Raw genomic sequence first — 18,251 nt, 5'->3', positions numbered from 1 at the left:
GAAGTTCAATACCACTCATCATTTGCCTAATCTGAGAAGGACACTCACCTCTATGATATTCTAACATTAAATGGATAACCTCAGTCTAGTAACAGGAAGACTGTCAGTCAAATCCAAAATTAGGGGCAAAATACCAGTTATTGTGCTTCAAGAGTGTCAAAGTGAGAAATCAAAGAAAATCTATGGTCAAATAAGATTCAAGAATCAATTTACTGATCTTGATTATTGTACCATCTTTATGTGAGCAATGAGCATTAGAAGAACCTAAAAATAAGTGTAGATGAGAAAATTATATACTATTTTTCACCTCATCTGTGAAAATGATTTTCAAATGCTTAAAAACTCCATGGAAGATTTGTTGAAGACAATGCCAATTCTAAAATTTGGCAAAGTAGTTCTAAAATTTAGTTGCAAATGCAAATGAACTAGAACAGCCAAAAACACTTTGGAAGGAATAATAAAGCTGGGAGAAAACCTACGAAATTTCAAAATTTTAAAAAGCTCTTTCTTGAGGTAACATTGCATATAAAATGTTGCTGCTAGGTATTGCAGATAATTTGTAAATTTTGAAGATAACTATGTACTCATGAAGCCAAAATAAAAATCAATCCCATGAAACTGTTTGCCCCTAAAACTTCTCTCCTGCTCTCTGTTATTATTATTATTATTATTATTATTATTATTATTATTATTATCTTGTCATAAGAATATTTAACATAAGACCTCAGAAAATATTGAAGTATATAATAGAGTATCAATAGTTAGAGGCATTTTACAGTTCATTTCTGGAACTTAATCACTTTGTATAACTGAAGCATCATACTAGTAAATCCCTGCTTTCTCCTCTTCCAGCTCCTAGAACACCATTTTAATCTCTGTTTTTAGGAGATTAGCTACTTCAATAAGTAGTACCATATAGGATTTATCCTATGTCTGAATCACTTCATTAAGATAATGTCTTCCAGGTTCATCCATGTTGTTATACATGACAGGGAATCTTCCTATTTTAAAGACTGATTGATACTCTACTGTGAATATATGTGGCATTTTTTTTACTTCACATCCATCAATAGATATTTAGATTTCTGGTGTATTTTGGATGATATGAATAATGTTTCATTAAGGACTCCTGGTTTCACTTCCCTGGATTATAGTTATATGTCACACATTGGTGTTGTAGTCAATGATGGACTAAAATAGTGGAGCTATGTTCTCAAACTCAGGGTAGTTTTCCTGTGTCTGCTCAGTGTCCTTAGTGCTGTGAATAAAGCCATAGACCGCCATGCCTGACTCTGGATTCAAATTACTACAAACTCACATTTTTGTAAACTTCAAATTTAAATTAAAAGAAGATTGCTAAGCAGTAGTGAGCACATTCTGCTCTTCACAGAACCCAAGGTAGATTCCTAAGTACCCAGAGTGGGCAGTGCACGGTCTCCAGCAATTTGAGGTCTCTAGGGGCTCAAATCTTGTGGCTCCTATGGACACCTGCACACAGTGGGCATACATACAGATACATAAAAACCTAAATCAGTGTGATAGTTGAAAAGGAGCCTTTTAAGGTCATACTAGAGAAATACATGCACACTTTAATCTTTTGTTTACTGAACTGCAGTTTAATGAAATTTGTCCTTAAGTTCTTTTAACATGTTTAAAAATATACTCTCCAAGTACTTAGAGCCCTACATTTATCCAAATACCAATATGTAATTCCCAATAAATTAATTTAGAGAGCAAAAAAAGATGGTAGTGGATTTTAAAAATTCCTATCACCTATTACCATCTTAGCTATGTACACAACGGTGTACAAGGGTAGCCTATGGCTATGGCTACATCATTGCCAATGCTTAATATCTTTTTTATTCATGTTATCAATCTTAGCAGGTGTGTCAACTTGTTTCATGTCGGTTTGACACAAGCTAGAGTCAGTGAAGAGGAGGGGAGTTTTCTCTTAACTGAGAAAACACTTCAGTAAGATTTGGCTATCAGCAGGCATGTAGGGTATTTTATTAATTATTGAATGATGGAGGAGGGACTAGTCCATTGCTGGTTTTACTGTCCCTCGGCTGGCATTCCTGGGTTCAAAAGGGTAAGCCAAGAAGAGCAAGCCAGTTAGAAGCACCCCTCCATGGCCTCTGCATCAGCTCCTGCCTCCAAGTTCCAGCTCTGCTTGAGTTCCCATCCTGACTACCTTTGATGGCAAACATTGCTGTGGAAGTGAAGCCAAAAAAGCCCTTTCTTCCACAAGGTGTTTTGGTTATGGTGTTTCATCACAGCAATAGAAACCTTAACTAAGACAGCAGGTATAAGGAAATTATTTTCACTGTAGTTATGATTTGTACTTACTGAATGATTAATGATATTCACATTAATGATTATGCTGGCCATCTGTATATAATTTTTAGAGAAATGTCTCTTTAGTTATATTTGCATGTTTTTGTAGAGCTAGGAATCCAAGCCAGGGTGTTGTGCACTCTATGCAAGCATTCTGCATCTGATACACGGCTCTACATGTTTCACCCATTTGTGTTTCTCATGGTTACTGAATTGTATGACTTCCTTGTATATCTATCAGCTATGTGCTTTGTAAACATTTTCCACCATTTTGTAGGTTACATTTTTATTGTTTGTTGTTTTATTCTGGGCTGCTTTTTGCACTGATGGAATTCCTTTTCTCTATTTTTGTTTTTGTGCCTGTGCTTTTAGTATAATGGCCAAAAATTCACCAACAAGGTCAATAGCAAAGTATTTCCAATATCTTCTAGGACTGTAGAGTCTCGGGTCTTACTTTAAGTCTTTAATTCACTTTAGTTGAACTTTGTGAATCACATCTACTCTCATTCTTCTGTGTGTGAATATCCAGTGGTCTAAACACCATTCTTTGAAACTCAAATTTTTCTCCCTTTGTGTTTTTATCACCCTTGTTAAACATCAATGATCTATATTTGTGAGAAAAATGCATAAGAAATGGAAAGGAAACAGTTATCTCAGAGTATTGGGCCAGAGTTCGGGTCCAACAACACTTCTGCCTCCTTGGAACTCCCTGGGTCTGCTCTAGGCACAGCGGACTCTCCAATCCACGCAGGATTATGTTGTGGCTGCACTTGCCTGATCTTTGGATCCCATCGCCGGCCCTCTGATGGAGGTGATGGACCAATTCAGGTAGAATCTCACCCACATCCTTCCCAGGGAACTTCTGGGATAGCTCTGCATCTCGCCCCACCCCCTACTATAACTTTGCCCTGGATAGTACAGTCCTGGTACTCTGCTCCATACACCACTCAGAGACTGCCTTCCCCTCAACCTTTGTCCTATTGAGCCCACTGCTCTGGGTGAGCATTGGGCCATAGTGGGGTCAAACAACTCCTCCAAATTGGTGGAAATTCCTGGGTCTACTCTGGGCATACTGGACCCGACTATCCAAGCAGGACAACCTTGAGGCTGCACACACCTGATCTTTGGACACCATCGCCTGTCCTCTGCCGGGGTAGAAACATTCAAGAGAGCTTGGATCATCCAAAGTTACAGACATCGAACTCCTGACCCACCTACACCCACAAGGAGAGCAGGGTAGAGAAAAAAAAAAGACTCCACCTGGACCCACCAGAAGAAGTGATGGGAAGACAGCAATACAAAAAAAAAAAAAAAAAAAAAAAAAAAAAAAAAAAAAAAAACACCCAACAATATGTATGACACCACCAACAAGGGGGATCTCACAGACCTCCAGGCTGATACCTGGGAAACCTGCATTTAACCCACTCAGACCCCCTGAACGTGGGTCTCAGTTAGAAGGCCGGGGCAGTCTAAGCGACCTCAGACAGTGGAACCAGGATGTATGCCCGGTGCACAAAAAGACTTTGAGAGCACATTCCTTATGGAGCAATACTCCCTTAGCCTAGAGGCAGGAGGGAGTGCCTAGACCCTACTCCAAATGACAGATTTTGATGACCCCTCCTGGAAGGCGTCACCCTCCGCATGGAGTGGGAAGATGGGATAGGAGGTGGGCTCAGGGGTCATGGGAAACAGGGAGAGAGGGAACTTGGATTGATATGTTAAATAATAAATGGAAATGAATAAAATAATCTTATTTAAAATATCATTGAAAGAATGAACTCCTTTATGAATAAAGTTGTTAACAGTGGAGCTTACAGATATGTACACTGAAATTTATAAGATACTTATAATATTTTGCTAGGCTAAGTAGATAAAACATTGTGCTATTCATTTAAGGATGGATAAATGGAATAATAGAACAGAATATAGATCCAAGAAATCCATCTATATATACATACTCAATTGACATTTTAGTGGCAAATCAACAGAAAATAATAATATTTCAATAGACAGTGCTCTTAAAATTACTCATATAAACTTTGATGATGCCCAACAGGAGTTTCTACCCTCTCTGAGGAGTGGGTGGGGTGGGATGGGGAGATGGTGGAGGGAATGGGAGGGTGAGAGGGAGAGGGGACTTGGATTGGTATGTAAAATATGATTGTATTAAATTTAAATAAAAATTAATTTTAAAAATTAGTCATATAAAAACTGAAATTCATCTCACAACATAGAAAAGTAAACTGAAAGATGATCTTATACTTAAAATTAAACCCCCAAACTTTAGAACTTCTAGAAGAAAACATAAAGGAACACTTTCAGGTAAAAGTTTACTTGGATGCAGATGTGAAGAGAAAACTCCATCCAAAGTAATTAGTAAAGAAATCTTCAGCAATTTTTTTTTCTTGAAAGAAATTTACTAGACAAGAAGGAAACGACAGTCTAAATACTGAGCACTGGCACAATGCCACACACCTGTAATGCCTGTTCTTCGTTGGTGGAAACATGAGGCTTGAGAGGTCAGTGATAGAGCAATAGGATGCTTCATGAAGAAAGGTGCTTGCCACTACGAGCAATGACTTTAGTTCAATCCCAGGATGCACAGTGGAAGAAGTGTACTGACTCCTACAAGTTGTCCTCTGTCCTCCACACCCATGGCATGGCTTGTATGCATGTGCATACATATGAACAAATAAACAGGTGTGATGAACAAATATATATGTAAACAACATCAATGCCTGCCTGGGCTATAGAGCAAGTTTGAAGCTAACCTGTATTTTATGAAATCCTGTCTCAAAATAAACAAATACAGTTAGAAAATCATTACCAAGCTTATGTGATAAATAGCCCTCAAATCTCACTATAGAGAACACTGATTTGGTTTAGGGGTAAGAATTGAATAGATGAGCTGGGGGTGGTGGCACACATCTTTAATCCTAGCATTCAGGAGTCACAGGCAGGTGGATCTCTTTAAGTTCAAGTCCAGACTGGTCTACAAAGTGAGTTCCAGGACAGAACAGCTAGGGCTGTTACACATAGAAGCCCTTTCTCAAACAAGCAAACAAAAAGAATTGAATAAGCATTACAACAAAGAAAATATACAGATCACCAATAAACTTACAAAAAATATTCAGTATCATTAGTCTTTAGTTAAGTGTGAATTGAAGCCTTAGTGATACTACTACATAACTTTTGGAATGACTAAAATAATATTAACTAAATGTTGGCAAGGATAAAATGCAACCGGAACTCTCATACAGTCTTCTTGGAAATGTAAAGTGATGATTTCACTTTAGAAAATAATTTCACAGTTTCTTAAAATGTTAAAAGTTAAACAAAAATATGACACAATTTATTCTACCCTTGAGTATTTATACAAGAGAAATGGGAGCATGTTTTCTTTCAAAGACTTAAACATGAATATTCACAAATACTAGAAACAATTCAACTGTCCATCTGTATGCAAATAAATTTAAAAAAGCATGGTGGTATATCCGTACAGTGGAATAAGTTTTCTTGCCATCATTTCATTACTTTGAATCATAATATCTTTACTTCTATCTTTATATATGAAGAACATTCTGGATGAGGTTTTTATTTAGGCAAATGTCTATTGGAATTATGTTTAAAGAAATCTGATAAGCACTGATAGAGGTATAATCTCTTCTTGGTACCCATGAAAATACTGAAAGCACACCCTTCAAGCCCCAAACCAGAACAAGGCCACCTCATACTTGTAGTTTGGTTTTTGGATTTCTTGTTTTAATTCTGATTTATTTTGTTTGTTTGTTTGTTGCCTGTTTGCTCATTTGTTTTCTAAAGAGACCCAAGTTATATTTTTACAAGAACAATTTAATGTAATCAGCCACTACAGAGTAAGCTTCATCTACCAAATACTCAAAATATATCCCCTGGAACACCAATGAATAGAAAGCAATGTGTACAAAGAATTTGATACTGAGATGGAGCTTACTATGTGGGAATCAGTTACCACATGTGGGTTTAGTGGAAATATAAGTAGAACACTTGGACAAAAATTTTCCCTAGGAATATATCTTAAAATGGGAGAGAGGAAAATCATGTTAATCATTTCAATACATTTCAATCATGTATTGAAAAAAACACTCAGGATTTCTAGTCCTAGCTGAGCCAGGATACTGGCTGTGTGAAAATCCTCTATGTGTGATTTCACTCTTGCTCTCTTCAGTTCCAGATCTAGATTTTAAGACTTCCATCTCAGATTCAAACCTTGAGATCCAAAGAAGTCTCTGATAATCCCGCCTTGTCATGTAAAATTTGCATGTTTGTGCATAATTCCAGGAAGAGAATCTTTACCACTGTCTTTATCTCCAAAAGATTAGAAAATACTGATTTGAACCTAGTTTCTGTGAATAAGCTTGGCATCGAGCCCATTGTGAGATCACAAGTGACCCATCTGCATGGCCCGAAAACTTGAGAAGTAAAAGCTAAGGCTGGGGTTTTATGTTTTCTGCCTGCCTGGTTATCTGCCTTGCAAAGCACATTAACCAAATTGAATCTTTCAAAGTAGTGGGATGCATGAGGCATGAGGAGAGGTAATGAAGGGAAACAAAATCTAGGGGTAATGACGGGTTATTCAGTGTTTTTATGACGCCAAATACCTTGTTTCACTGAACGTTTTTGACTTCTGAGTCATTGCTTCTGTTGCTTATACAGGTAGCCCAAGACAATGGAAAAAGCATGGACTTCTTGAGATAAACTAAACATGGCTTCAAATCAAATGCCATCATCCTGGAGCAAGTTTCAATTTTAATTTTTTTGGAGGAGGGGAGGCTTTCAAAAGTGGGAATGATAAGTGCCTGTTCATGTGGTTATGCAGATAAAATATTCAAGTGCTTGGTATACGAGGAATGTGCTAATTGGAAAAATTCCTACAATCCTCTTTTCTCACCATGAAACTATTTCCTAAGTTTTGTTCCTTCTTTCTGTCCTCTTATCTATTATGCTTCATATCCCCTCCTTTCTCTGTCTTTCTTTTCTAGTGTCTTCTTACTTCTTTCTCATCTGTCTTTCCTTCCCACACTCTCCTGCTAGTCTACTGTCAGAAAAGAAGGAAATATGAAGCAACATTAAAGATTCTAAGGCAAGAATAATCAAGGAAAAAGAAAAGGCATTTGCTAAGTAAAACTTAAGGGATATACCAGATCTCATTATTGAATGCAACATCTTCGCATAAAATAATATATAAAACTATGCAATTACCTCTAAATTTACCTTGTTCTCTGAATGACTTCTAACTCAGCCAAAAGCTGTGACAAGTTTCCTGTTGTACTCTGAGCTGAAAATGAATCCCTGGGTGTCATGGAGATTTGAAGTTCTCTCGAGAGTTTCTGAGCTTTTACTTAAATGAAAATCCACACATCCAAGTAATATTTACTCAGGGATTAGTTTGGTACCTTAATTGAAACACGGTATAAGCCATCTTACCAATGGAATTAAGACAGATAGATGTGCAGATTATCGAAGTTCCTTTAAAGCACTAAACAGTAAGAAGTATCATAAATGCCTTAGATATGTTCCTAATTTAAAATGTGAATCTGTATTCACTTTACAGTATTCTGATACAGGATCTTAGCCTATACAATCATTTTTTTTTAGATAAAATGTTCCCATAAATATTACCAATGACATCAAATCTTTATTTTCACAATGAAATAAAATGCTACACACATTTTTAAGCATATTGAATGAAAAACCCTAAATTTTATGATTCTGTTCTCATTTTGTGATGGATAGACTTCCACCGAATAGTAAGTAGTTAGTGACATAAAGTTGCTGGAATATTTTATATCATTTAAATTAGTTTTTACCATTGAACATACCATAGATAAAGTGAAATGTAGATATAAAATATATAGCACAATCATTAAATTAACACTCATACACAGCCCACTTGAACAAATATATCTATCATTAGAGATAACCTGGAAAGTTCCTGTGTCGGGAACTGTGAAGAATCTGACTCTTTGGAAGCTGACACTCACTGAAAGCTGGCACATTTGCCCTGTCATAGTTGCATGGATGCTGTCAAAAACCCATCTAGTTCTTTATCTCTATGCCAGTAGCACACTTTTGTGGTGGAACGTAATGAGACATGAAAAAGGATCTGGCCCATGTTCTCCAACTTTGCTCTTTTCTGAGATGATTTCTACTAATCTAAGTCTCTTACAGGTCTGTGTAAATATAAAAAGAAATTGCCCCCCCCAAAAAAAGCAAAGAAATCATACTGGCCTTTTGATTAGGAGTAGTGTGAATCTATAAAAAAAATTGGGGTAACTGATATCCTAGGAATGTTAAGCTTACCTTCTGTTTCATAGATAAAATATACCTCTACTTATTTAATTTCCCCATTATTGAAATAAATTTTCTTATTAATTAGATCTTATGCTTATCATATTAACCAGTAACTAAGAATTTAACATTTTAATGCTATTTTAATATCTTTTTTATCCTATGTGATGTTAATGAGAAACGATACAGTGTTTCATTATTCATTGTTCATCCCAGGGAGGGGGGAAATTGACTTTTTATCTTTTAAATTTTATGTTAACTGTAGATATTTTGGCTAATGAAATTTATCAGGTTAAGAACATTCCCTTGGAAACCAGCAATGGACCAACTCAGACCCATAAACATGGGTCTCAGTTAGAAGGCCTGGGCAGTCTAAGGGATCACTGACAGTGGAACCAAGATGTATTCCTGGTGCACAAAAGGACTTTGGGAGCACATTCCCCATGGAGGGACACTCCCTTAACCTAGAGACAGGAGGCAGGGCCTAGTCCCTACTCCAAATTACTTAACAGATTTTGTTGATCCCTCCTGGAAGGCATCACCCTCCCTGTGGAGTAGGGGGGGATGTGGGAGGGAGGGATACAGGGAGGAAGGGAGGAAGGAAGAGGGAGTTGGGATTGATATTTAAAATAAGAAAACAATGAATATAAAAAATGAATACAGCAATAAAAAAAAAAGAAAATCCCCTTCTATTTCTAAGCTGTTGATACTTGTAAACAGGTATAGACACTAGATGCTAGACTTTGTCAAACACTTTATATATCTACTATGATGATATTATATTTTCTTTCATGTGCCAGCATGATAAATTATATTGATAGAGATATTAGTAAACAAATCTTGCATTTGGTCTTTCACTGAGTGTTATCATTTTATATATTTTTTGAAACAATTCATCAATTTTTTTCAGAATTTCTGCACTTTGCCTCATGAAATATATTGACTTGTAATTTTCCTTTCCTGCAAACTTTTGAGTATGCTTGATATTGCAGTGCTGCTGGTATACAGGATGAATTAAGAAGTATCCCTTCCTCTCCTCTTCAATTTAGTGAAAAGTTTATTAGGATTGATTTAATTCCTTATTTAAATTATTGGAAAAATTGATCAAGGAATTCAGCCTCATAATTTTTTTTCTAAGAAGAGTTGTTTAATTTCTTTTCCTTTTCCCATTCTTTTTTCTTCCTTTTTTTATATCTCCAAAGGTCTTGATATGTATCTCAAGCCTTGCCTCCCATTCATGATCCTTCTGTTTCAACCTCCTGACGGCTGGTATTGCAGGAATTGAGCCACCATGTGTGGCTAATGAAAATGTTTAATTTATATTTTATTTACTTCTTCTGGAATGAGCTTTGGTAATTTATGTCATTTTAAGTACCTAAGATAAATTTCATGTCTCTTGTTTTGAGGTTCAATTTGTTTTCTAATATTGTCTTTGAATTAAATAAAATTCAACTACTGTGCATAGTTTTCTGTCCTTTCCTCCTCTCATTTGAGAACTCAAGTTAATCATTTTGTATTCTGTAAAATTTCATTTGTGATTTTGTGTGTAGAAAGGAATGGAGTCCCATATACCTACTTAACAATTTCCAACTTTTTTAGCTTCTATATATAGGAAATGTTAGAGTATTTTAGTATCCCTTTTTATCTAATCTTTTACCTGTGTCACTTGTAACATGGTTTTTCTCCTTATTTGGTGTCTTACTGTCTTGTTGCCTTTGAAGATATTATAGATAATTTTGTAGTTCATGCTAGATATGGTGAGTTGTACCTTCTTCAGTGCTAGAAAATTTTGTATTCCTTCAAATAGTATTAGTATTACAGTATTGGACTCCTTGATGTACATGTGCTGTTCTGGATTCTATATTAGTATCTTGATAATTCTGTCTTCTGATTCATATGAATGAAAATATCTTTCCAATGATTTAATTATTCTGAATTTTCTTAAATAATGTTGTATTCCTTTTTAGAATTAACATATTTTATTTTCTTGACCTTTGTCCTACTATATTTTATTCTGCTGGATGATGGTATACATCATTCTATTAAACCTCTTTTCATCTCATTCCTTGGTACCATACAGCAGCATCCTGATTTGTGTGCTGATTGTGTGTCATGCCAATTTTGTTGAATTTATTAACTCTATTAACTCTGTAAAGAAGAGGATTCTTTCAGGTTTTCTCAAAATGTGATCATGACATTTACAGACAAAGATAGTTTTGTCTTTCCATGCAATTTGAGTACTGTAACATGAAACAAATAGCCCAGACACTGATATTGGGGTTCAAGCTTCAAGCTGAATATCAGAAAAGCAAAGGAGCCAGCCACTAGCTCTCACCTCTAGCTCAGGCTGAAAGGGTCAATGCATGCATGACCTCTTCACCAGGTCTCAAACTGCTATCTCTCCTCAATGTGGCTGGGGAACAAAAGCCTCATATTTCAGTGTGGCTGGAAAATGAACACCTCTACTCAATCTTGATAGTGACTTATGAGTCCTGGAATTAAAGGTGTGAGCTATAATTCTCTTTTAGACTGATTCCCTCTGGTGTAGATCCGGGTAATGTTGGACTCACAGAGATCCATCTGTCTCTTAATCCTGAGTCCTAGAATTAGAGGTGTGTAGCACGACCTCCTAGCTTATGGGTGCTCAGATTAAAGATGTGTGTTACCACTGCCTGATCTCTATATCTTAACGCTGACGTTGCTGAATCCTCAGACAAGCTTTATTAAATCATAAATAATACATTGCTACAGAGTACCACTTCCTGAATTTCACCTAATTGTTCTTGTGAAAAACCAGAATGAAAATAGAGCATGTGAACAAAGCTTTCAGTCATCCGTCATCTTTCATTGAATATAGGATGAATTGTGAGTTTTGATAAATACTATTAATCATGTTACATAAATTCTCTCTTTGCCAGACAGCCATATGGTATTATTTATAATGAATGAAATTTGATGCGTACTTTTCCTGCATTGGGGTACGCATGCACTCTTAACCTTTCACTTTATTCATTTGGTAAATTCACATTGACTGTTTTGCTTGACCATGTCTTTGAATTCATGAAAAGAAAAATTTACAATAATGGTATATAATAATTTGAAGTTTCATTAGATTTAGTTTACTAGCATTGATACAAGAGACCGGTCCCTGAACATAATTCCAGTAGCAAAGACACTGAGATCGACAATTAATAAATGGGACTTCCTCAAACTGAGAAGTTTCTGTAAGGCAAAGGACACAGTTGACAAAACTAAACAGCAGCCCACAGAATGGGAAAAGTTCTTCACCAATCCTACATCTGACAGAGGGCTGATCTCCAAAATATCCAAAGAACTCAAAAAACTACTCACCAAAACACCAAATAACCCTATTAAAACATGGGGTACAGAACTGAAGAGAGAATTCTCAACAGAGGAAATTAAAAAGGCTGAAAGACACTTAGGAAAGTGCTCAACATCCTTAGCCATCAGGGAAATTCAAATCAAAACAACTTTGAGATACCATCTTACTCCTGCCAGAATGGTTGAAATTAGAAACAACAATGATATCATATGCTGGAGAGGATGTGTAGAAAGGGGACCACTCCTCCTCTTCTGGTGGGAGTACAAATGTGTACAGCCATTTTGGAGACCAGTATGGCAGTTCCTCAGGAAAATGGGAATCAGTCCACTTCAGAGAACCCAGTATTTCCACTCTTAGTCATATACACAAAAGATTCAAATTCATACAACAAGAACATCTGTTCAACTATGTTCATACCAGCATTATGTGTAATAGCCAGAACCTGGAAGCAACCAATATGTCCCTCACCTGAAGAATGGACAAAGAAGATGTGGCACATCTACACAATGGAATACTACTCTACAGAAAAAAAATGGAATCTTGAAATTCGCATCAACAATCAATGGTCCTTACTCACCCTCAACATATAGGCTAACAGAATGGATATGAAGACAGAATCCATCCTTCTGCTGCATACAAGAAACACATCTAAGCTTCAAAGATAGATATTACTTCAGGGTAAAGGGCCACAAACAACATAAAGTATCTTGGGGTAACGCTTACCAAACAAGTGAAAGTCCTATATAATAAGAACTTTGTGTATTTAAAGAAAGAAATTAAAGAAGATACCAGAAAATGGAAAGATCTCCCATGCTCTTGGGTAGGTAGGATAAACATAGTAAAAATGGCAATCTTGCCAAAAGCAATCTACAGATTCAATGCACTCCCCATTAAAATCCCACCACAATTCTTCATTGACCTTGAAAGGATAATAATCAACTTTATATGGAAAAACAAAAGACCCAGGATAGCCAAAATAACCCTGTACAATAAAGGAAATTCAGGAGGCATCACCATCCCTGACTTTAAGCTCTACTACAGAGCTATAGTTCTGAAAACAGCCGGGGTCTTGGTTGCTTCCAAGTTCTTGCTATTACAAATAATGCTGCTATGAACATAGTTGAGCACGTGTCTTTGTTGCATGGATGTGGACCATTTGGGTATATGCCTAAGAGGGGGAATGTTGGTAAGTGTTAGTTATCCAGAAATTTGTCCATTTCCTTTGAATTTTCAAATTTTGTGGAGTCCAGGTTTTCAAAGTTTGACCTGAAAATTGTCTGGATTTCCTCTGTATCCGTTGTTATGTCCCCCTTTTCGTTTCTGATTTTGTTAATTTGCGTGTTCTCTCTCTGCTTTTTCATTAGTTTGGATAAAGGTTTGTCTATCTTGTTGATTTTCTTGAAAAACCAACTCTTTGTTGCATTGATTTTTGTATTGTTTTCCTTGTTTCTATTTTATTGATTTCAGCCCTCAAATTTATTATTTCCTGGCATCTACTCCTACGGGGTGAGTTTGCTTCTTTTCGTTCTAAGGCTTTCAGTTGTGCTGTTAATTCTCTAATATGATTAGCTCCGTTTTCTTCATATGGGCACTTAGTGCAATGAACTTCCCGTGCAACACTGCTTTCAATGTGTCCCATAAGTTCGGGTATGTTGTGTTTTCATTCTGGTTGAATTTTAGGAAGTCTTTAATTTCTTTATTTCTTCTTTGACCCAGGTATGGTGCAATTGCTCATTGTTCAGTTTCCATGAGTTTGTAGGTTTTCTGTGATTGGTGTTGTTGTTGAATTCCAACTTTAAAGCATGGTAGTCTGATAAGATACAGGGAACTATTCAAATTTTTTTTGTATCTGTTGAGGTTTGGTATGTATCCTAGTATGTGGTTGATTTTAGAGAAGGTTCCATGTGGAGCAGAGAAGAAGGTATATTCTTTTGTGTTTGGATAGAAACATGTTCTTTAAAGTTTTTAAAATGTAAAATATTGACAAATGAACTTGGCCTACAATTCTTTCTCTGATTGGTAGTATAAGATGATTTGGGCACTACTGTGTCTTTTTGTTTTATTGAAAACTTCGTATATGATCATATGACTGTCTGGATTTGCTATTTTCAAAATAGAGAGACTTTCATTTAAAAAGAAGTTTTAAATATAATCATTATTAAACAGACTCCTTTTATTGAGTCACCTTTGTTAAATTATACTATCTAGAAACTCGTTCATTTCAAAAACAGTTTTCAGTATTAGCATAAAGTATTTCACAATATTCTTTTATTCTTTTCTGTATCATTAGTGAAGTCACTTATTTGGTTTATTCTTACATTGTTCATTCAACTGAGTTTTCATATAAATAATAATTTTGTTTTTGTAGTCATGTTCCATTACTTGTCATAATACTAAAATTAAATTACTGAATTGCAAGAATAATTTCAATTGGTTGAAAATGCAGTGGGAGTAAATACAACTGAATCTTGACTCACAATTCTCAACTGCCTTTGGTGATATTATTCTCGCTTTAAAAAGATGCACCCCTCAGCTGAAAGTATTGGCTTGCTCAAAGTTTTTAGAGAAATTGGAATGTGTTGTGTTCATTGCAAATCAAATTTCTTATATTTATGCAAGAGGCAAACAATTGTTTGAGTTTTCTGTGAAGCATTTTAAATATGTTTTTCAATCTTCGTGTTCAGATACGTAGTTGTCTTTGAGTTTCTAGTAATGTGATTCTTTCCTGTGCTTTCTCAAGAAAAAGGAAATTCACTGGTTTGGGGAATTGTGTTATATACTTGATAAACTTCCAATTTTAAGATTGCATATGCACATGAAAACCCTTGACCTATGAAGTCTTTTCTACCTAAAGCTAATTTATGCTACCTTTAAAAGTATTTTTGCAAAGATTCTATATTGATGACCACCTGGAAAGGATAAAAAAAAATCTTTTGCTTTTCATTTAGTTCCAATTAAAGACTGGTAATTACTACCCTAAAACTTAACTTAGCTGTACCATACACTTTTTATAAACCTAACTCAAGCAAAACAATTTAGAAAGATGTAAGGAGAAATGTTACTAAAATATACTTAATCAAATCTTCATGATTTTAAAGTGATATTATACCACCCCAGAAGCTTGATAATAACATGAAAGATAGCTATCATTTTCATGATCAGCATATGAGCAGTAATAGACATTGAGTTGATAATGCTGGGAGGGAGGGAAGGAGGGAGGGTGGCAGGAAGGGAGGGAGGGAGGGGGAACTGGCATCAATGTGTAAAATAAGAAAAGTAAATAATTTTTAAAAATCTGAAAATTCAAAATATAAAAAGCAATGAAAGAAAGAAAGAAAGAAAGAAAGAAAGAAAGAAAGAAAGAAAGAAAGAAAGAAAGAAAGAAGGAAAGAAAGACCACAACAATTATCATTTATGTTCTCAAGGGTTCTTTACAAAAGCTTCTTTTTTGGTTTCCTTTCTTATTTGGACAACTGATATTTTAAGTTCCCACAACTCTCTTTAGGCTTTTAAGCACACCTATCTCCAACCTATGTTTGCTGTCTTTTTCAAAATTGAAAGTATACAATTAAGCATGAACACCATTATCCTCCTGCCTTTTTATTCTTATATTTCAAATAATAGCACTCATCATTTTCTTCATTCATTTCAGAGAAAAATGTACTCACTTCCAAAATTAGGTCTAACATTGTTCTTCTAAGCTAATATACCTTATTCAAGACTTATACATCCACACAGCTAAGCTCAACACCTTAAATAACTGTACTTTCAAAACTTCTCACTGCAATCACATCCCTTGTCATCTCTTCTATATGGGAACATACTTTCTCTCAGTTCCATAACTATCCCATCAATGGTATACTCCCACATTCGTGCACTCTTGCAGATCCTTCTCCCTGAGTTATAAACTTATTTTCCCATTCAAAGCAAACACACTTAACGACTCTTAAAATTTTAACATGTTGTATCTACAATTTCTTATGAATAAGAAACTTGTTGAAAAACTAGTCAATATATATGTCAAAGAAATTTTCTGTATCTACTAGCACAATCCTGTTTTTGAAGAGCTAATTTGGTAGGAAGAGGATGAGGATAAGAGAAGATGGAATACACTTGATCAATGAGCATTACATATGTGTATGTAGATGTCTATCTCTATATGCATATGTATATGTATAGATGAAATTGTGGAGAACTAACAAATTTTAGAGCATTTATTAATACATATATTTATTTCTTCAGCATCCATTCCCTCTTTTTCATACTGATATGTGGATGATAAACTTATCAAATGTTGGCAATCCATGTTCATAATGGAACTTCTAAAACAGATTTTCAAAATAAGAGTTTAACAAATATTGATAATCTCACTATAAATACATAAGCATTATTGATACTATGATGTCTTCTTTGTTTTATTTTATTTACAACATATGCACTTTTATGTAATTATGTGCTATATCTTATATACCTATACTAGCCAACACTTCAGTCATGCCCATTTTCAGACATTTACATTCTTATGTAATTCCTGACAAGACTATGACAAGGATTTATGTTACAGGTTTCATATAACATAAATAATATTATGATCTTTATGAAAACCATGGCTTTGGAGGAAGCCAGCAGCTATTAGAACATGAATTTAGACTATTTCTTAATTCATGACAAGAAAAAGAGGCCCCAGGCCAATAGCCACTGAGAACCTGAGGTCTACCAAAAATCATCTGTACCTGACATGTTGACTGAAAACTCAGGAAGAAATATAAGCTTGAAATATACAGCAAACACCATCCCAGATACCCCACTCTCATAAACTATATGATATTATAAATATCTGTGTTTTAGTTTCTGTGTTTCAACTTAATCATTTAAGACCTATAATGCTTTCAAACTAGTATATATGTATTCAAATTACCTTCACCAAAGGTTATAGGAATTGATCTCCTACCAATTATATATGTGCCCATTTCCATATTCCCATATGAACATTAGGTTTTGCTATTTTTTAATCTAGTTTTAAAATTGCATTTCCATAATTTCAAGTGCAGTTGAACCTTTCTGTGAAACATCACTAGTCATTTGCATTTGTTTTCTTCTTTGTAAATTACTTGTTAATATTGTTTACTCATTTCTTTACACCATTTTATAGGTTTATGAAACTTTACTACATGTTAAGTAAATTTAATCTCATTTCTGGCCTATATGTTATAAATATTTTGCTGAGTTTTATAACTTTTATTTTAATGTGGTTTATTATGTAATTTTTAAAAATATATATATAGTCAAATATTTGTGAAACTATGGCTTCATTTTTATGTGAGTGAAATGTTTAAATTGTCTTATTGAAGCTTTGTGCCATTACTTTATGTAATCTCTATTTACTTTTTAAAAGAGACAGAGACAAAGAGAGAGAGAGAGAGAGAACATAAAAGAGGGAGCCAATATTGGTTTGAAGAGAAAATTGAACCCAAAGAAAGGTTTAGAGAACTACAAGACTGCCACCAACTAACAATTAGAGCATCCGTGGAAAGGCTACCATAAATGCCCTTCCCAGATAATGAGATCAACAACTAACTTATCCATGGAGCCCTCATCTAATACCTGTTGGAAGCAAACACTGAAGCAAACACCCATACCTAAACACTGAGTCAAACTAGAACCCAGATGCAGAAGGAGAGGACAAGACCAAGCTGCAGAAACACATAGAGACAGCTGACCTGAACAAGGAGGAGCTAACGGGCCCCCAGACTGATAGCTGGGAAGCCAGCATGGGACTTAATCAGCCCCCCCTGAATATGGGTCTCAGCCAGAAGGACTGAGCAGTTTAAGGGACCTCAGACAGTAGAACCAGGATGTATCCCTGGTGCACAAAAGGACCTTGCGAACACATCCCCCATGGAGGGATAACTGCCTTAACCTAGAGACAGGAGAGAAGCCCTAGTCCCTACTTCAAATGACCTGTCAGATCTACATGAGCCCAACTGGATGGCATTGTCCTACATAAGGAATTGGGGTTGGGGGATGGGAGGGGAGGGTGGTTAGGGTGCATGTGAGAGGGGAGAGAGGGTAAAAGGGTGGGAGGGAGGGAAGGAGAGGGAACTGGGATCAACATGTAAAATAATAAATTTAATAAAAAAATTATGAAAAATACATTTTAATTAAAATAGAATTACATCACATTCCTCCTTTCTTTTTATCCCTCCCTCCAACCTCTCTCATGTCCCCCACTATCATATTGATA

Source organism: Phodopus roborovskii, unplaced genomic scaffold, assembly GCF_943737965.1.
Source record: "Phodopus roborovskii unplaced genomic scaffold, PHOROB, whole genome shotgun sequence".
Lineage (NCBI taxonomy): Eukaryota > Metazoa > Chordata > Mammalia > Rodentia > Cricetidae > Phodopus > Phodopus roborovskii.
This window is presented reverse-complemented; position numbering follows the sequence as displayed.